Consider the following 22,027-nt stretch of genomic DNA (forward strand, 5'->3'; position numbering starts at 1 on the left):
CTTGAGCAACAGTGGAGTAAACTGTGGTGGTTATTAATTTTGCCTGTTCAGAAAGCTCTCCCACTTAGGGTTGCCAGCTTAAATATGGGATGAACTTTTATTTGCTAAGTCTGGCAGCCATATTCCACATCCAGCCCAGTTTTTGGTGAATAGATGCCATCTCCCTGGCCACAGAAGTCAATCTGTGCCAATTCCCATTCCAGCAGAGGTTGGCCCAAGTCATGTGCACATAAACCAATTAGGGACAGAGGCATTTCTTGGGGTAGAAATATGTCCTTTGGCTATGATTTCTCACCTGGGGTTTCTGGCAGCCATGTCCCCCCACCCCTCTCCGTTACAAAATAATGAGTCTAAAAAGGCAAAGAGAACTAAAATTAAGCAGTGAACAAAATGGATACAGGGCACTGGTGACTTTGAGTCCCCAGTCACAGTTTCTAAGACCCCAGTTCCTGTAGCTTTTCCTTCATTGCTGTGCGTTCCCCATTCGAGGTATAGAAACTGGTAAATAGTTTTTTACCCCATTAACCTAATTTGGGTTTCCATTACTTGTTCCTAAAAGACCTTCTGACTCATATAGAGAAAATTCTGGTTCTGGGCTTCATCGTTCCCTTAAGTAACACATGCAAGATCTAGAAGGGCATGCAGGGTACAGAAGCACGATGCCGTTAGCAGGGTTCGCCTAATGAGAGTGCTAGTTCACCTCCTAAGAGCACCTACTCATATGCCCTTGTAGATTTTGGAAGCATCTGTGGCAAAAACTGAATCCCAGACTCCTTTGTGTTTTGGGATCATCTTCTTTCCGTTTCCCTACATCATAAGATCAAAGACCTCATTTTACAGATGAAAAGTCTTGAGCTAGGTGAGATTGAACAACTTATCTTAGGCCAAATGATGAAAACCCAGGTTTCAAATAAATCATTGTGTATTGAGGTTATTGAAGTCAATTTTAATACGAGCCTAAGTTAGTAAAAAATCGAGAAAGGCCACTTGCATGTCTAAAACTCTAATGTAGTCAACAAGAAAATGGTAAATGCTTATATTACTTTTGTGATTATTGATTGCAGCAAATCACACAGTGGAGGGACTGATTGTTTGTTAGTGATTTTCTTGGCAGTTATGTCTGTGATCTCTTTCTTCTACTACCAGATCCTACCGCTTTGGCAGCTGGGCTGGGAGCACAACCCAGGTCCGCTCAGTCATAGCACAGAACTCCCTCCTCTGGGTCTGGGAATGGGTCATTGCTTGAGAAAGAAATGAACAGTGACTAAAGGGTAGTGTAATTAGACTTCTTCCCTGAGATTTGTTTTTTATTAGATCTGATGGGGAACACATTCCCTCTCTGGTTGTTGAACTGGGAGAATGTGTCTGGAATTCTCTGTACCCATTTCTCCTACCATATGGAAAAAATCTGTTAGCAGTTGGAGAAAAGAACCAACACAAAGAGAGAAGCAGAAACAAATGGTAGACTTGGTTTTTCTGACTTTCAAATCCCCAGATCCACCCATTTCTGAGACCGACACATCCCTGCCCTTTCTTGATTTACGAGAACCAAAAAAATGTCTTGTCTTGCCAAAGTTATTTTGACAGAAAGTTCTGACACCTGAAACTAAAAGGGCTGTTTTATTTCGTGTGTAACACAACATTCCTTTGTTGGCATTGATTATTGAAAGTTGCCTGCTTATAATTTTCTAAGTTAATAACAATCTGGTAAGAACTAACAGAAAATCTAAGGTTAGGTTTAAATTCAACATGCATTTGGGGGGAAAAGTTATACTAACCACATGCAATATTCAAAAATTAATTTTAGCTTTAGACTTTAATGTAAAAAATCCCTTAAGATAGAAGAAAATATAAGAAATTTTAAAATATGTTTTAGGGTAGCAAAGGCCTTTATGAGCAAATCTAAAACCTTGTAGCCATAAAGGAAAATGTTGACAGATTTGACTGGGGAAATATTTAAACCATTGGAATATAAAGGTTGCTACAAACAGATTTAAAAGACAAATGGAGAATATGTTTGCAAAATACATATTGTAGAATGAGTTAATGTCCTTAGTACATAGAAAGTTCCTACAAATCCATAAGTGAACATAACCCAAGAGGAGAATAGACAACAGTTATAAAAAGACATTCCCAGAAGAAAGAAGAGCAATGGCTGATTTCAACCTATCAGTGCAAGGAATACGGACAGGACATATAAAATAAAATTGAAGAAAAATCAGAAATCACAACGTTTCTGGGTGCCTGGGTGGCTCAGTCAGTTAAGTGTCAGACTCTTGGTTTCAGCTGAGATCGTGATCTCAGGGTCTTGAGATCAAGCCCTGCATCTGCTTAAGACTGTCTTTCCCATTCCCTCTGCCCCTTGCCACCTCTTAAATAGGTAAATAAATAAATCTTCAAGAAAGAAGAAGAAAGAAAGAAAGAAAGAAGAAAGAAAGAAAGAAAGAAAGAAAGAAAGAAAGAAAGAAAAAAGATAAGAAAAGAGAAAGAAAGAAAAAGAAAAAGAAATCACAGTGTTTCCTTTGAGGAAAACCCCTTTTGCCCACAATGCCCCTTCCCCCCGGCTGGCCTGTAGTTTCATTTTCATTTTTCCATTTCAGGTCCAAATAGAATCCACCGAGGAGGTCTCCTTTGTGCCACCAGTATACCCTGTGCATGCAGCTCTGAGGACCTCCAGCCACTGCATTCAGTGTTAGCTCACAGGTTTGCTTTCCCCCTCTGACCGAGAGCTGCATCTGTCACTTTGTGTCAGAGACACAATCTCTTTGAATCCTGATACCTTACCTAATGTGCATCCATACACACTAGACTCTCCATAAATGTAGATGAATAAATAACAAGTAAATGTTGGGTCTTCGTGGACACTGTTAGAATCAATACCTATGTTCTATACGGAAGTGCCTCACTTTCAATTTCATTTTGACTGTAGATATTAACACATCTCATTTTACTCACTTGAGAAAGGGAAAAAAGTAACAGGGAAAATTCTGTATTTGATCAATTCTAATTTCCCAATTTGGAGTGTCATTGCCATGCATTTGTCAACTGGATTTTTTTCCCGGACGGTGTGCCGACATAAAGACAATTCCTGTATGTTTCAGTCAACAAATGATTCAGTTGTTATTTGAGAAAGAACTATCCACCCTGGCGCTGAATGAAAACCTTCTCTTGTCATTTCAGAAGAGCCGGGAAGCACCAGCATGAAACCTGGAAGGATGAGTGTCAGTGGCTTAGCCGGTGATGCGGCGTCTCCAACGCTTGATGCCCGGAGGACACGGTGTGGAGAAAACACAGCCACCAGCAGTTACGAGGCAAAAAGTGATTCAGGAAGTCAGACTCAGAATGTGAAGTTTAGGAATACCTGAACCAATTTTTTTCACTCATATTTTTATATATGCATGAGTGCTATATGATAAAACCAATGTCTCTATCTCAAAAGACTGTCTCAATAAATGTAAAATAAAAAATTTTAAGTAATGAAAAAGCAAAAGCATTACATCATAGTTGTATAGTTGAACTGGCAGTGTCGTTTCTGTGTTTTCCTTTTGTAGTGGTTTATACCACGGTGGTATACATTCGCAGTCGCTGACAGTAGATCTGATGCGATATGGTAAGAATAGTGCCTCACACACATTTAGGCCTATTTTTCCAAGGCACTTACCCGAGGCACTTTACGTGCACTATCTCATTTAATTTTTAGAGCAACTCTGAAGGCAGACTATTATCCCCATTTAAGAGCTAATGAGATTGAGATTTAGAGAGATAAATTACCAGCAGAAGTAGAATGTTCGCAGGAATCGGAGCCTCTGCTGCTAACCACTGTATGCAGGAAGAAGCGACGGAGATTTCCAAGGACACATACATGTTTGCAGAGCCTTGGATTTGGGGAAAATTTTCCCAAGTACACAGTAATATATTTTAGTGCCTACCCTGTTAAGATTATGATAAAATCAAATTAAATAAGTAGGAGTGCATACTCATGTTTATAAATAATAAATACGAACGTCTCTTGTAAACATGACACGTCAAATGTAAATATGTGTTGTAGATGGAAGACGTGTTTATAGAGCTCTATATACACCAGCCAGCACAACTGCGACAAGGCACCCTCTGATGTGACAGATCCCGCCAAGTCTCGTCCCTGTGAAGATGGCAGAGCGGAGCTCACGCCTCTCCTTCCACACACAGTGCCTATACACCAGCTGCGGCCTTAGGTTTCAAAGGTAGTCCTACTGTATTTTAACATCGGCACAGTACGGTCACAGAATCAATTCCGTAGTAAAGAAGTCAACTTGGAAGAGCCTCCTAATAATAATATAAGGTCGAGTTAGAAAATGCTGCAAATGAGCATCACTACTGAACCTGTATAAATACAAACCATCTGGAATGAATCAGCCATCTTCACTAAAAGTGAATTAACTCTTAAGACTTCTCTCCAACCTTCTAGCAGACAGTCTGTTTTAAACACTGACTTGACCTTATTAGAAAACTATTTGGAAAACTGCTTTATTAGCCACAGAAAATCTTCCCAGCTGGTGCAAGTCAATACAGAAATAACTTTTAAGACTTTTCATAGGTGTTAGGAAAAGCTGTTTGCGTCAACTCTTACTCATATAGTTTTCTATTTATGAACATCTTCGTGTCTTGCACTGATAATAGAATGACAGCTTTGAGCATTAATTAGCTTAGGGGTGAACACATGTCTGTGGAAAGGGATTATCCATCACGATTAAAAAAAATATATGGCTTCCTTCTCATTTCATCCAGCTGCATCTCCTCCAACCATTTCATGGTTAAAAATACAAGTTTGTATTTTTTTCCTCTTCCCATAATTTTCCTGCCGGTGGGTTGCTAGTGTCAGTAGCAAACATCCTCAAGCTCTGAAGGTACAGTAAGATTAGTGGTTGCAACTCGGAGGCAGGGTTTTTAGTACTTGCTATTTCAAATTCTGTCAACACTTAACCATTTGTGTCACCTAGAGGTGGATATTTACTGGGCCCGCTGTTCCGGGGGAGAAATGTTAGATCTTGGCCATGGGCCTTTTGAAACAATGGGCAGTACGTTTTTGCATCGGAGGGCGCAGAGGGCCGTGGCTCCGAGTACTTCCTGGTACATTTGAACTTTGCCAACAATACACTGGAGGTGGGTTTTCTGTTTCCTGGCACGGGTCCCCACTCCCCCAACCCTCCTGCCTTTTTTTTTTTTTTTTCCTTTTTTTTGAGGCAAGGGGCAAGGTAGGATATTGTCTTTTTTCTATCAAGGAGGAATTTTTCTCAACTCCTTTTGGTAAATACAAATCTGGGCTCGTTACCAGGGTGCGAACAGCTAGGGAATTTAATCTAGAACAGGTTTAGGTATAATCCTATTCAGTGGTCTTCTGTGTCCTTTGAAATTTTGATTAGTTCAGGAGCTGCCCTGGTTGAAAGCCACACAGTCTTGCAAGGAAGGAATTACGCTCCTAGCTACAGTTGGCCGGTAGGGTCATGTTTTTGTTGGTTTTTTGGGGGTTTGTTTTCTTTTGTTTTGTTTTTTGAGCCCTATCCAGAATCATTTCTCTTCACCCACTGTTCTTCCCTATTTAAGAGTTTTTAAATTGTGTAAAAAGTAAAAAGCAAATTCTGTGAAAAGTAAAAAGTGAGTAAACCTGAGAGTAAATCTACTAGTTCTGTAATCAGACTAAAAAGTCAGTCTTCTCACTGCTTTTCTGTGGGTCAAATACTTCAGAGTCAGGAACTATGTCCTGATGGCCAAATCCGTACTTCCAGAACCACAGCTGGCCCATTGCAGGCCTTGAATAAATACTTGCTGAATGAATGAATGAGTCAATGACAGTTTGGCTGAACTCGAGACATTGACCGTAGCATGCTGCAGACGATCACTGCTTTTTTAATTCACAATCAAGCGCTATCAGGACAACCTAACATAAATGTCTTTCAAACCCAACCAAGGTGCTAGAATGATATTTCGTTTTCGTAAGCAGACAGGTCCATCTTTGTGGGGACACCGTATCCAGATCCGGTGAGGCTGAACTGCATGCTAAAGGCAAATAACCCACATAGGAACCCATCTTCATGGTTCCTCTAAACTGACCAAAGGATTTTTGCATCATTGCAGTGCTCCGCTATTTCATTAACTTGGAGGAGGAGACACCCAGGAATCTTCGTTTTCTCCCGATGATCCCTAGATCATTATCATGTCTGCTGCTCCCAGTTAGACTGGGCGCTCTTCCCACTCTGGCTTCAGAATCCAGCGACCCAGAACTGAACAGCATCGGCCTTCATGCCGGCTCGCACAGGTCTCCCGAACGACGAAGAGGCTCCAGACAAAGGTAGTAAACTGGAATTCCTGTCTATAAAGGCAATTTGGAAGGAAGGGTGACAAGCTGGATCCTTTCCACTTTTTATTCCAAGCTTCCCTCATTTTTAGTTTCCTTTCCATCTTTTACTGGTTTCCATTTTTTTCTCTTTTCTCAGCTTTTCTTACTTTCACCTTTTTATTCCCAGTTTCTTCTTCTTCTTCTTCTTTTTAATGTAACTCTAAAAAGAACTTTTCTAACGTTATCTGAAAGATTCTTTAGCCAGGGGTGTTTTTCTCTCTTTCTCTACATCCAAAGACCTTAAAAAATGATTTCCCTTCCCAAATACCATGTTCAAGGCATTTTTGCCTACTAAGTTTCTCTTAGACATATCTCCCTTCCTTCTGCTTCTTTAAGAACCCAGCAAATATATATAACCACCTACCAGAGCTCCTGACGGGCATGAAATAGTGAATGTTAATGTTGATGCTCTACCCAAAGTCAGGAAACTTGGAAGTTGGTTTTTTAGGTAACTTATGAAGCCTGAATCTTGGTGACTTTGCCAACTACCCAGGCAATGATAAATTCTTTCTAGTTGGAGTTACCTTACCCCGTACAGGATGAACACAAAGAAAAGGAGGCCATGGCTTACAGGGCAAGATGATCGTGACTGAAAAATTAAGGAAAATAAAACTTACATTTATATTACTATATTGAAATTATTTAGCAAAATTAACTCCTTTTACTGCAAATTTGATGCTGCCTGGCAATCCTATATCCTCAACGCTAACACAGGGATGATGGCATTTCCCCTAAGGGAATCAAAAACAAACAAACAAAAATACAGTAATAATTTGTCCTATAGAAAAAAAATAACATATCTTATAGAGAGCCCGTTAGTAAGTTTTAGAAGCATGTAGACACTTAGTAGAGACTTCAGGACTATGAATCCTTTTTCCTTTTACCTTCATTATTAAGCCAATGTGTTGCAATGTTTATTATAGTTCCATAGTCACTGGAGGACTTTTCTTCAGTAACAGGGCTAGAATGTATTTCTGAGCAATTAAAAACATTCATTTATGTATAAAATATACTTACAATAAACTTTGAGATGCAAACAATGTTTATTGAATACAGGGGGAGGGGGCGCCTGCGTGGCTCAGTTGGTTGAGCCTCTGCCTTCAGCTCAGCTCATGATCTCAGGGTCCTGGAATCGAGTCCCACATCGGGCTCCCTGCTCAGCGGGAGTCTACTTCTCCCTCTCCCTCTCCCTTCTGCTTGTGCTGTCTCTTGCTCACACTCCCTCACATTCTCTCAAATAAAATTAATTAAATAAATAAATAAATGGGGAGAATGTTCTTTTCGTGTGTTTTACACTTTGCTGGCTACATTCTTGGGAGGCTAAGTGACCTTTTAAAATGCCTTACATTTTCCACCAAATTCATCAATTAATAGACAAGCATTTTTTTTAAAGACTTTATTTGACGGAGAGAGCACAAGCAAAGGGAGCGGCAGAGGGAGAGGGAGAAGCAGGCTCCCGCTGAGCAGGAAGCCTGATTCAGGGCTCAATCCCAGGACCCTGAGATCATGACCTGAGCTGAAGGCAGACTGCCAACCGACCGAGCCACCCTGGCACCCTAATAGAAGAATATTCTTATCCGTCTTGCACAAATGTGGAAGGAAACTACATTCATGAAGTAATTCCAAACAGAACTATATTAATTGAATATATATGTTGTTTCAGCTTATTTAAATCCAAATATAGTGGCAGGCAAGGCACTGGATATAACCCAACAAGTTCTATTAGTACGTTATATTTGTTTGAAAAAGACAGACACTAATTACTCTCAGTAATGAGGATTCATGATAAAGATACAAGGAAAGAACTATCTTTTTAGCCAGCCAGATACTCCTTGCTCCAGCCCTTCCAAAAGGGAAAAAGATGCCACACAAAAGGAGAACCTCCCTTTGGAATACAGCCTAGCCCTGTGACCTACCTTGTAATTAGCATCTTCATTCCCTAAAGAAAAGGTGCTTTGCCCCTGTCTTGTATGGAACATCTCCTTGGACCAACTTTCAGGTCAAGCTGCTTCAGAGACAGCTGTCCTCTCTGGGCAGAGCCCATGTACCAATCCATGGTTGTACTGTCGAGAGCAGAATGGCAGAGCTGGTTTCACTCAACATAGAAGATACTAGATAGAGGAGCTTAGGGCAGACAAATACTTCTTGACTCTGTATTTTTTTTTCCTTAGCAATAAAGAGTGCTAACAAATGATCACTTGGAAACTTCCTGGCTTATTCAATACAAGCGTGGGCTGCAAGGAGGCTAGATAATTTCCCTCAATTATCTGGATGAATCAGGCAAAGTTGTTGGTACTTAACCTCCAAAACGAAGATAATTAAAGCTTAATGGGCTGCTTCAGAAGGACAGAAAGTCTTGGATTTTATTTTCAAAATGATTATCAATAGGCTTATGTATCATGTTTGAATCGTGAATGCAGACTGAAATAAGGCTCACTTAGTGAAGACCAAAACAAACAGTAGGAATAAACTCTCCATCTCAGCTCGCCTCAGTTTTTGGACCTGTAAAATAGGGACGATAACGGTAGCTCTTCAGGAGGCGGTTGTGAGGGTGAAACTAGCTGACAGAAGTAACGCCCTTAGAACTCTTCCTGCGCGCTCGGCCCTTGGCGTGTGTCGCAGAACACACTGTTAGCAATCATCGCAACACTGAAACAGGCAGCACTGCCTACCGACAGAGAAAAATACAGACTCCTGAAGAAGGTAGGGATCCTGAATCTGCTAGATAATCTGTTAAGGTACAGTTTTTTTAAAAAAACAGGGACTGGAAAATACACTACAACTTTGCTATTCAAAGTATCCGGTCCATGTACCGGCAGCACCTGGACAGGAAGAAGTAGACTGTTTCTCTAATTGTCCCATAACTTCTCAAACCGGCCTGTCCCACAATAGTGTTATTTTATAGCTGTCACGGCCTCATCCCCTACTCATTGCCCCACCTCCCAATCCCAGGGACATCCCTCCTCTAATGGCTGCTCCCCTTGCCACCCTGCAGCCGTGTCAGGAGTTGCTTCATCCCCCAGACTTGGAGCCAAACTCGTCTCTCTCTCTGTGTCTCTGTCTCTCTCAGAACCTGCCTGACAGGAAGGGCAGGAGGGCTGCTACCTGGGGGCGTCCACGGCAGTGGGGGCTGGGGTCCTGCTCTTCTTGGAGGCCACCAGTGTCACGTTGGCCCCCTTTCTTGTCTGGGGTTGAATTGACTAAAGCATTGATAGGTCCCTGAGGAATTAAAATGGAATGTAGGGAAATCTCTTCTTTCTATGGTACCAGGTTTGAGATGTTCGTAGACGTTTTCCCAAATTCTAAAAGAAAATAATCTTTTAGGATTTGTAAGGTAACAAAAGACATACAGGACGGATGTTCCTAAGACCTGGCAATGCACCTCCTTTCTCAGCCTTCAGCCCCTTAACTATAAAATGAGTTAAAATCCTTCACAGTGCTAAAAAAACAGTATGTTCTTAAATATATAGTACATGATTTATTTTATGTTTTTTCATACTACTTATTTTTTAAAATTTATACTCTACCTTGTCTCAGAATGGATTTAAGGGACTTTACAAGGATACATAAAAAATAGCAAGATAGCATAAATTAGAAATATGTGAAGAACAAAAGGGAAAAACAAAGAGAGGGACATAAAATGGAGCCAGGCTGGAGCTACCACATGCAGGCGTCCGTTAAAGTCTTGCCCTCTTGCTTCTGGAAAATGTTGCAGACTGTTTTTACACCCAGATAAGGCGTCTGGAAGGTAAGGGACATAACTCTCCCGAAAGCCAGGCAAGCAGTGATAGCGGCTGTACGAGCACGCAAAATCTTCTTGTTTCTAAGCATCACTGACCTGCCAAAAATTTAATCAAGGACTTTGTATGAGTCAAAGACTATTTATTTATTGGAAAGTGATGGCTATAATAGTTCTTTATATTTCTTTTTAATTTAAGAGGAGGCACCTTACACATAAGAATATTCAATAAATCAGTCCACATATGAATTCCAGTTCCATAGTTTAGCCGGTTCAAAGGGGGCAAAATTCAGGAGGGTGACACCAAAAGGGGCTGGAACACACTGTCACAGAGAGAAGGGACACCCAACCACTGCTCTGAGGAGCTAGGAGGTTCAAGGACTTGGATTCAAAATGAGTGAGTGGGCAGCCCAATTTTATAATAAAGGCCACCTGATCTTAAAATCTGATTTTAGAACAAGAGCCCACAAGAGAGGCCAGAAAGTGATGCCTGAAAAGGCTTTTGATATTTGAAGCCAGTTCTAATACTGGATACAGTGGGAAAGACCATTACTCTATGTTCAAAGAACTAAAACCACAGACAGCACCACATAGAAATGAAATAAGCTTATCTCTCTTGCCTCATGCTTTGCCAACCTCCAGGGCCCTAGACACACCCTCAAATATATTTTCACATACATGCACACACTCACGTACACACATACCCACTCACACACGTACACATTCATATGCACACACACTGAGCCTTCGCAGATTGCAGAGGCCATGCCCTCACTCACCCCCAGTTTCAAGCATAAGCTGAACCCCTCTTTGCAAGAGTTTTCTCCCTTTTGCTGTCCGCACTGCCCTCACTTTTCCCAGCAAACCCCACCTGTCTCTTAGGAACCATCCTAAATGCCACGTCCTCCCAGGAACTTTCTCTTCGAATCCTGGACCAGTAACTGCCCTTAAACAACAGCTCTCACGACAACTTTGCTCCAAGCAGGACACAAAAGAGATGCATTGGCGTAACATTAACAAAAGACAGTTGAGAATTCTACTCTGTCAGAGAAGATCGGCCGGGTCACTCCAGACACACCTCGGTCTGCCTGACATGCAAGTCCACAGTGTGAGACCAACGCAGAGAAAGGCGAAGAGATTAGACAATTCAGATGGCTAGCAACAGATGGGGTATTTATTTATTTTAATGATTTTTGCTGGGAGAGCCGCATGAGACATATATCTTATTTCCAGAGAAGTCTTGGGGGAAAGAGCTGCCGTGTGGCTTCATTCCAGAACTCCTTAGTATAATGCAAACAGTATAATGGAGGACAGACAGCCTAAGCAGCAGCTTCCAACCCCCACTGCAGCTGACGGGACCCTGTAACTTCCGAACACGAAGGGAAATGTTCCCTTCCATAAAACAGTGCAGTGACCTTTGGGTATTAAATCAGGTTTCATGCTCCAGAACTATGATCAAAATAATCTCATGCTAGTTTTTTCCTTCTGAATGGCATCAAAGTGCTTTAAGAAAATTTACCGAATCCTTGAAAAACTAATGATCCCTTATAACCTCGGGTAAGTTACCACAAAATTTAATTTCTGCTAACTTACCTGAGGTTGCAGATAGCAAAATAAATGCTTGGCACTTACCCATCTGCTGCATTTCTGTGTTTCTCTCTGACCCACACTCTTGCGACACTCAGGGATGCCCAGCAGCTTGCAGTGACTCCCAGCATCTGTGACATTGACTTTTGTCCCTCCCAGCTCATAGATAGAGTCATGGTTCACCCTTTACAAGCCCATTCATCTTGTTAAGATGTCCATTTAACAACATTTTTTCTCAATCGGAATGAAGATCAACTTGCTTCTGGGAGTTTGGTCGTTGGAAAAAAAGAAAAGATATATATATAATAGGATTATATACAACATTTTGAAAACATTGTGTCTGTACATGTAAGCATTTATTGCATTTTATTTATTTATTTCTATTTTTGCTACCTAGAATCTAGTTCTCCCTTTTATGACAACAGCACCCTGATGTCCTTTTGGTGAATTACCCTTCTTCCCTTTATGGGCCTTTGGTAGCCCCATCAACCAAAGCATGCTGTCCTCCCTTAGCCAAAGGAGAGTTCATTGAGATAATTTAGGCCAATCTTGAGTTAACTGATAGAGGAACAAAATGGTTGGCACTAACCCATTGCCAGGCTGGGACCCTGATGAACTCAGCTATGACTCAGGGCTATAGATTAACTCCTGTTACCTCATGATCCAGAACTACCTTGATTGTTCTTCCCTTCCCAGTCTGATTTTTCAGTCTTCCCATCAATTCTGTGAACTACTAAAACCTTTGTAATATATATGTTTTTTCTGCTTAATAAGCCAGAATAGATTTCTGGTGCTTGGAAGCAAAGAAACTTTATTATGAACGAATTTGCAACCAAATGTGAGACTGAAGACAAAGATAAGAGAAGGGGGAAAGACAGAAGACCACAGCTCAGTGTATTCGCAAGGAACAGTGGAAGGATAGCCAGCTGGAACCATGGCCACGATCCTGCCTCTAGGGAGAGGACACTGTGGCTGCTGCCACTTCTCACTGAGTGCTGTGGCCCGGCCTGGCCCCTGATGCTACCGCTGCCATCATGCCCACCTCTGTTCCTGAATAATGGACATGGTTGCTGCCCTCTCTACTGAATGGAATTCTTCATGGAAGAATATCCAGAATTCTGCACCATAGAACTCATCTAGTGGAAAGGTGAGTTCTATAGTGCAGAATTCTGCATATTTGGCAAGGGGACAGGGGGCTTTGCTGCAGGGCAGCTCACGTTTTCAATTTCAGGAAATTTAGTTGGACGGAGTAAGAAATGAGTCAAAAGTGAGGCTTACAAGAAAAATTACAGCAATATAATTGATGGTAGAATTTCAAATTAATGAACTTGATCAGACAGTCAAAACTAGACCTGTATGGAATATATAGAATAAAACCCAAAATGATTGATTAGTAAATACAGGAATCATAAATTTCTTTCCACATTAGAAGCCCTGAGACAAAGGCATCCAGCTAAGCTACACCTGCATTCCTGACCCACAGAAACTGTGAGATGATAAATGTTTGCTGTTTCAAGAAGCCAAGTTTTAGAGTAATTTGTTACATATCATTTGGTAACTAATATATACCCCAATTAAAAGACAGAGATATTTAAATTGAATAATAAAACAAGACTCAACTATATGCTGCCTACAAGAAAAGTACTTTTATAAAGACACAAGTTAAAAGTAAAAGTATAGAAAAAATATACCAGGTTATCAATAATCAAAAGACAGCTGGAGTGGCTCTATTAATAACAGATAAAATAGATTTCAGAGCAAAATATTCCCAAGGAAAAAGAGGATCATATCATAATGATGATGGAGTCGATTCATCAAGAAGACAATGTTCCGGGGCGCCTGGGTGGCACAGCGGTTAAGCTGTCTGCCTTCGGCTCAGGGCGTGATCCCGGCGTTATGGGATCGAGCCCCACATCAGGCTCCTCCGCTATGAGCCTGCTTCTTCCTCTCCCACTCCCCCTGCTTGTGTTCCCTCTCTCACTGGCTGTCTCTATCTCTGTCAAATAAATAAATTAAGTCTTAAAAAAAAAAAAAAGAAGACAAAATGTTCCTAAATATTTATGTACCTAATAAGACAGCTTCAAAGACACAGAGCAAAAATTGGTCAAACTTCAAGAGAACTAGATACAAAGACAACTAGATACATACTAGATACAATTATACTGAGAGATTTAAACACCCCTTTATCAATAATTGATAGAACAAATAGAAAATAAATAAGGTTATTGAAGACTTGAACAATACTCTCAACAGACTTGACCTAATTGATATCTATGGAATAGATATCTCCACCACCAAGATCCAAATACAGATGCTTCTCCAGGAACGTTTACTAAGACATTCTGAAGCATAAAATAAGTTTCAGTAGATTTAAAAGGATTTAATTCATACCAAGCATCTTATATACAGTTAAGTCAATAACAAAAAGTGCCCCAGAAAATCACCAAATATTGGTTAGTGAATAACAGCATTAAAAACAAACAAACCAACAAACTCACAGGTCAAAAAAGAAACCAAAAGGGAAATAAGAATATATTTTGAAGTGAATGAAAATGAAAACATAATGCGTCAAAATTTGTGAGGTGTATTTAAAGCAGTCAGGGCTTGGAGGGAAATTTATAGCTCTAAATGTGTATATTAAAAAAAAGGAGGAAGGTTTCAAATCAATGACCTCAGGTTCCTCCTTAAGAAATTGGAAACACAAGGGACGCCTGGGTGGCTCAGTCAGTTAAACTGCTGCTTTCCTCTCAGCTCAGGATCCCAGGGTCCTGGGATTGAGTCCCACCCACATCCACTTCCTACTCAGCAGGGAGCCTGCCCCTCCCTCTGCTTCTGCTCTCTCTCCCTCTCCGACGAATAAATAAAACCTTTAAAAAAAATTAGAAAAACAAGAGCAGAAATGAAAAAATAATGGTATAAGAGAGTATGTAGAAGTAGTAAGTAATAAATATTAGAAAAAAGAAATAATATTAGAGCAGAAATCAATGAAATAACAAACAAAATAAATAAAGAAAATGAAGGAACCAAAAATTTTTTCTTTGATAAAAGCAGTAATATTGATAGTCTAACCAAACTAATATAGAAAAAAAAAGACAGAAGGCATAAATTACAAAATTATCCTATGTCTATTAGAGAAATAAAATTTTTAATAAAGAAATTTTAATGCTTATAAAGAAAACCAAGCCCAGATGGCTTTCTGGCAAACTCTACCAAACATTTAGGGAAGAAATAATAACAATTCCATCTAAAATCTTTCAGAAAATTGAAAAAAGAGGAATACTTTTCAAACTCATTCTATGAGGCCGGAGTTATTCTGATGCCAAAATCAGGCAAAGATATTACAAGAAAAGAAAACTGTAGACCAAATCCCATATGAACATGGACACAAAGATTTTTAGCAAAATTTTAGCAATTTGAGTTCAACAATATGAAATCAAAATAATACATCATGGCCAAGTGTGATTTATCTGAAGAATGCAAGGTTGATTTAAACTTTGACAATCATTCAATGTATTTCACCATATTAATAGATTAAAGAAAAAATCATATGATTATTTCAATCAGTGAAGAAAAATCATTTGATGAAATCCCAAATCCATCCCAATAAAAACTCTGGAGCATACTAGGAATCAAGGGAATCTCCCCCTCCCAAAAAAAAATTACGACTAACATCATACCTAATGGCAAAGGACTAAATGTTTGCCCCCCCCCCCAAGATTAGGAACAAGATAAGGACATTCCATCTCATCACTTCTGTTCAACGCTGTACTAGAAGTTCTAGCCAGGACAAGCAGGTGAGCAAAAAAATAGGAGGTACCCACATTGACAAGGAAGGCATAAAATCGTTTGAATTCTCAGAAGACTGTGATTGTCTTTGGAGAAAATCTGAAGGAATCTACAAAAAAAGGTACTAGAACTAATAAGTTGCAGGTTATAAGGTCAAAATACATCGGCAGTACTTACTAGCAATGAAGAATTGGATATTGAAATTTTTAAAACTGTCATTTATATTAGCAAAAAATATGGCTTTGGAATAAATCTCACAAAAAGATGTGTAATATCTGTAAAACATTTCTAAGGAAAAGCAAAGAAGACCTAAATTACATGGAGATCTATGCCGTGTATTTACGAGCACAGAGGACTTTATTAAAGTTTGGGGCTAATGGATGGCATACATATTTCAGCAACACACACACACACACGAATTTAGAACATTGGAACTTCAGGCTCTTTAATGTCAATCCGCTTAATCCATCCCCGGAAATTTCTTGCTCACAGCCTTTTATCAGAACTCACAATCCTGCTTGATGCTGGTTTCCTTTCTCTTCTTCTGCCCCAGCCCTACTGTCTTTCCCCCTTCAGACTCCTCCTTTTGCTCCTTCCTCCAATTCTTATTAATTTTTTTTGAGATTTGTTTCGACAGTTTGTTTCATATGCTTTCATATTCTACCCTGAAGATGTCAACTTCTCTGCATATCAAAGCATTTTGCTAAATGCAAACGCTTCTGTCTGAAGGAGCTCCTAGGGCCAGCTGTTAAAATATGAATTGTTTCTCCCCAGTACAGGCAAAAGAAGAATGATAAACAGCACAAAACTTGGAAACTTCTGTACACAGATTATAAGATCTCCTATGCTTTGAAGGGGTTGAATGTTTTTATTTCAAAGAAGTTACACTATAATACACTTGGGAAGCTCATTTAAGTAGTTACTTAATGAGCTAAGGCACTGATTAAGATAGATGTGTTTCTTGCTGCCTCACTAATAAGAAGCAAACAGAAAATTTTACATTTATGTGCGTGTGACATAAGTATGAGCTATGTACGTGTATGTGTGAGTGTGTGTGTATTGTGTTAAGTACTTTGTGAAGTGATACACATAGAGTTCCTCATACAGCCTCACAATCGGGTGGTAGCTACTGTTATTTCCTCCATTTTACAGAGAAGGAATTGAGGGTTGGAGAGGTGAGTTGCCTCCCCCAAAGTTCATTAGTTAGTGATGGAACCCCTCTCCAGCAGCACCCTGCTCTTAACCCGGTGATCTATCACCACCGAAGGACATGTACTAAAATGCTAGCACTGGGTCTATCTGCGGGCAAGGTAACTGTTGATTAAAATGTCCCTTTCCAGATTTGCTAAATTTCCTACAATGGATATATATTACACTGTAATAGGAAGCCTGCTCCCCCAGCACCAATAAATGTTATAAAGAGACAACCATACCGGTTTCATAGCTGACTGAAAATGCAGTGCTGTCATGAATAAAGTCAACATTAAACTAGAATAATATAATATTAATGCCTGCTATTCTGTATAGTGCTTTATACAATACAAATTATGTTCACACGCATTATCTCATTTAATCCTTGCCATACTCTGTGGACTGTGGAAGGTAAATATGATGAAATATAATTATCCACCCAGCCCCTTTCATTCGTCAAACGAAGGTCAGAGAATACATTGACTCTACTCTCATAAAGTCATGGAATGGCCTAACTGGACTGGAACTCCCTGAGAACCTGGGCCATGTCTGAAATGTCCACGTGGCCATATCCGGTCCCTGGAGGATGACACACCACATCCCCCCTAGTAGCTGCTGAACAGGTACTCGTTGATGAATGAACGAAATCCAGCGCCTCACTCTTAGATGTGTCTTCTACCCATTGAACTCCATCTCTGGTCATCTGAGGTATAATCTTTTTACTGCACTCCCCAGTCAGGCCTTTAGGGACCCATCATCTTCCTCACTGCCCTTAAAAGGGGTTACAAGTAAAAACTGAAGGGCTTCAGAGAATTATGTAAGTAGTGTGTATGTGGGGAGCGGGGTAAAATATGCCAACATACAGTTCACCATCCTGACCACTATAAAGTGTCCAATCCACTGTGTTGCAACCACCACCACTTATTCCATAATGGTGTCATCCCCCCAAAAGAAAACCCATGCCGCTTCAAGCAGCCAATCCCCGTTCCCCCTCTCCTCAACCCCTATCCCTGTGGATTCGCCTGTTGTGGATATTTCATAGAAATAGACTCATATAATATGTGACCTATGGTGGCTTCTTTGATTCAACATAATGTTTTCCAGGTTTGTCCACGTGCTAGCATGGACCAGCATGTCATTCCTTTTTATGGCTGAATAATAGTCCATTGCATGGCTATGCCATTTAAGCTTTTTTTTTTTAAGGCAGAAAATGGCTCTGGTAGAGTAGAAGACTGGGCTGGGGAAGAGGAAGCAAAAGCGTCAGACTTGGACTTCCAATTTAGGAAGAATTTCTCTGGGGAGATGCCAAGAAGGTATTCTTCATGTTTACAGAGGACAGAGTCAAAGGAAACCAGTGAGGAGGGAGACAAGAGATTCGGGGCTGAGATTCAGAGAGGATCTTCCTGAAGATCAGGGCAGTTAAAACAAGATGGCACCCCAGAGGGGAGCTGTGGAAGTGGAATCTCTGACCTTCAGAAGGAGAAGGGTCATCTCTTCATCCCAGGTGCGAATCTCTGAGGCATTCACCATCCAAAAGCATGGGACGAGGCCAGGCGACATTTCAAGATCATTTTTACCCTGTAATTCTAGGACCATGAAAAGGAAAACTCAAAGAATAGAAAAGTAAATCATGGAGTAAATCATGAAGACACAAAACGGACCATTTAGGTAGCTATATCAGTAGTTTAAAATTATGTAAATTTGCTGTAAAGTTAGAAAGGGGCAGGTGACATTTTGACAGAAAAACATATTAATTAATGGAATAAAGCAGCAATTGATGGCCTTGATTATAATTTACGGTGCAAAGAGAAAGGTCAACTCATCTTCTGGATTTTATTTGGATTAGAGATAATTGTGTTTAGATAAAAAGAAATGAAACTCCTAATTGCAAGATAATGTCAGTTCTTTAGAGAACATCTTCTGCCTCCCCCCAAAAGAGAAAAGAAAGTACAGTTATTATTTCCTTAATTTCAAACTCAAGTTGCATATAAAATACCTGGAAGGGAAAATTAGCATGAAGATTAAAAATATTGTAAATTCTCAGATCATTAGACTTAGATGCTTTAAGAAAAACACCCACCAGTGCTTTCAAACCAGCTTCCAGTCCTGATCCCTGCATGCTTAAATAAACATTACACACACAGATGCAGTGTGTGAAGCAGGCTCGGCTTTAGGAGAGGAAAGATGACGTTTCTGTGTTTACCCAAGAGCCAGCTAAAACACATTCCATTTGGCCCTGACACACAGAAATTAGCGTTTGAGAAACTGGAAAGGGAGCTTTATGTCTTTAAACACACAGACTGAATTCGGGGTATATATCAGGTATCATGAGAAGTTTCTCTCTTCCACCTTTTACTGAGCCCTCAAAGAGGCGATTTTGTGAACAAAATAACCCAGTAACATGTCACATCCCATCTGCATCGATTTATCAAGTCCAGGAAGAAGCCTTCGCACTTTCTGGACTGGTGATCAGCCCTGGACCAGCATAAAAATCCAAGAAATAGAGTTCAAGAAAAAGACACATCGAAAATGAGCACCAAAAAGTCATTTTGGGGACACACTTTTATTTTTATTGACTTGGGCTTTGAAAAATTAGTCCAGGGCCTCATCATGACTTCTAGGCACTTTGGCTCTCCTGGGCCCCTCCCTGCATTAAAAAAAATAATAAAAGTGATATCTTATGGCTTTGTTGGTATAGAGATGAATATAATTCAGGCCGGATTCCTTAGTATATATTCATTATTATGACTACATTCATTCTTTTCCCCTGACTTTAAAAGAAATGAAAATAGAACCATTTTCACAGCTCCCTGGAAGTTTTGCAGTCCATACGTCTGTGCCTGCTGCACCCAATGGATCCTTCAGTCCTGAGTCAGCAGTCAAGAAATCTTTAGTCCCTGTGATGAGCAGAGCTCTGGACTGGGCCCGGAGGGATAGGGGGAAGTGTAAGTGGTACCTTCCAGTGTAGCTGGGTGGAGGGAATTGTCACTCACGGAGGGGGAAGGAGAGAAGCGAAGAATCCACAGAAGATGGTGAGAGGTGTGGGTGGCTGGCAAGGACAGGGGAGAAGGTGGAGGGCGAGGGGTGTCGAGGTAGAGTGTCAGGTAGGAGATCACTGCTGCCTTCCACATCAGTGTTTGAAGGGCCTGAGGGAGCGTGAAGGCAGTGAAAATGTAGAAGGAAAGAGATGTGAGAGAAAGAGCATGAAGGCCAGGAAGGGTAGGAAGCCGCGGATAATGCTGTGGTGTTAGATGGCATATTGTACTATAATTCTGAAAGGTTTTGTGTCACATTAGTATGATTTCCTTGTGTGTTGGCCTTCAATAGATCATTTAAAATGTTCTCTCTTTATTTCCTCCTCCCACAAAAAGACAGAGCCAGACTCATACGTATAATTAAAATGTGACTTCAGTTGAGCTGCGTGACCATGTTTCCATCTTGTTCTTAGCAGCCAGCTCATTCCCCCCACCCCCAAATTATTTGCATTTGTTAAAAAAAAAAAAGTGTAATTTAAAAGGAGATTGGTTCAAATTCATGTTCTGGGCCTTTTCAATTACAGCAGCCTGGTTAGAACATCCTTGCCACCCACCACACTCTGTGTGGTTCCCTAGTAACAGATAGCAAATAAATGACCTATTTGAGGGGAAATTGAAATCAGCATCTCAATACTATTTTAAGTTTGGTTTCAAAAGCATGTTCTCCTTGCTCTGAAACTGCCACCAGTCATGGTGGTAGCTTGCAGCACTTTGGAATAACCTTCCAGATATTTCTAGTGTTTTCTCTGTGACAATACCAATGTTCCAAAAAAGGGAGACAAGAGTGGAAAACCCAGGCCCAGGAGATGCTCAGAAATATGCCACCATGTAATCAATTATTTAGGGACTAATTTCCCAGGCCCTGTGCTAGGAAGTTCATGTGTGATGAAGACGGTGCCTATCATCAAGAGTTCACAGTCATTGGAGGGGAAAAACAAGCAAACCAGGTGATGACAATGTGATGTAATACACATTACTGCAGAGGTCCCCTGTCTCACCCCTGGGTGCAATAGGAACACAGAGGAAGATCACCTCAAAGCAGGAGGTGACGCGGGAAGGCTTACAAGACAAGGTGATATTTAGGCAAAGACTGCTAGTTGGCTACCCAATATTCACTCCCTTCCTCATTAATCTAGTGCTGGTTTTTAGTCAGTGTGGCAATATGTCAAGCTAAGAAATTCTGTTTTTCAGTCTCCCTAATGATCATGTGACTAAATTCTGACCAGTGAGATATAAATAGACATTTTGATCTATTTGTCAGGAAGACTTCTTAAAAAGGAGGACAGACAGCTGGAACTTGTCCCTTTTGCTTTTCCTCCTTTTTTTTTTTTTTAATTCCCATCTGGCATGCAGATGTAATAGCCGGAGCTCCAGCAGCCATCTTGTACAATTAGGTGAACTTATGGATAGGATCCAAGGACTAAGGATGGTAGAGCAGAACAATATAAAGAATCTCAGTCCCTAACTATCATGGTGCCCATCATAGAGCTCTGGACTACCTACTTCTGGATTCCTTTTTATATAAAAAATACAAACCCATGTATCTCAGCTATTATTATTTTGAGTTTCCTTACTCCTAACCTATATTGTGCCCATTGAGCTAAGTTTTGAAGAATTCATAGGAGTCAGTCAAGTAGAGAAAAGGCAGAGGGTTTTCTAGGCAGAGAGAAAAACTTCGGGAATGCCACAGCAGCATGAAGGCACATGGAACACAAAGGGATTATAGGTAGTTCTGCTTGGTTGAAGTTATAAGAGATGAAGTTAGGGAGTAGAGCAGTTATTCTTTTTCAGTCTAGTGACTTCTACTAATACAGCTAGTCATTTTGTCAGAAATGTGCAGCCACACCAGAGGATTGCCCTTTACTTCCTGGCACCAGAACACAGGCTGGATCTTTGGTCTCAGTGAGGTTGAGAAAGCACCTGTGCCATAACAGGAGGGAAAGAAGGGGACAGAGCGGAGGCCAGTAGAGCTCTGTGCTCAGGACCTTCTGCTCTGGGTGGGCTGACGGTGTCCCTTTCCTCTGTGGAGGAGGACAGTGTGAGCCTGGAAGAGAAAGTGTCTGAGGAAAGTACAGGAAGGTTCGAACAGTTGCTGCTCATTATGCCTTTGTGTCTTTGTTCACCTAATTTTCCCTAATTAAAATGATTTCATGGTAAAAAAAAATTTTTTTAATGATTTAATGGTTCCATTCCTGTTTCTTTTCACCTGATCTGGAACTTGCTTTGATTCCCTTCTCTCCAGTCCCCACTGCAGAGAGTCCCCTGAATGCTGGGACAGACCCCCCTTCTCTGAAGTCTAGCCCTGTAGGCAGC

The 22,027-nt window shown here is 40.6% G+C and overlaps 1 protein-coding gene across 2 annotated transcripts in view; it reads left to right on the plus strand.

Annotated features, from left to right (window-relative positions):
• Positions 1 to 3,429, plus strand: part of MAIP1 (matrix AAA peptidase interacting protein 1) — a 73,147-nt gene extending 69,718 nt beyond the window's left edge. The window contains exons 5-6 of one of the 2 annotated variants that reach the window (XR_004623552.1): positions 2,601 to 2,703; positions 3,181 to 3,429. The gene's annotated coding sequence lies outside the window, so the exon portion shown is untranslated. The remainder of the gene's footprint in view (positions 1 to 2,600; positions 2,704 to 3,180) is intronic. The other variant, XR_002142023.2, reaches the window with a different exon arrangement.
• The last annotated feature ends 18,598 nt before the right edge of the window (positions 3,430 to 22,027 follow it).

Source organism: Ailuropoda melanoleuca, chromosome 2 (genome assembly GCF_002007445.2).
Source record: "Ailuropoda melanoleuca isolate Jingjing chromosome 2, ASM200744v2, whole genome shotgun sequence".
Taxonomy (NCBI): domain Eukaryota; kingdom Metazoa; phylum Chordata; class Mammalia; order Carnivora; family Ursidae; genus Ailuropoda; species Ailuropoda melanoleuca.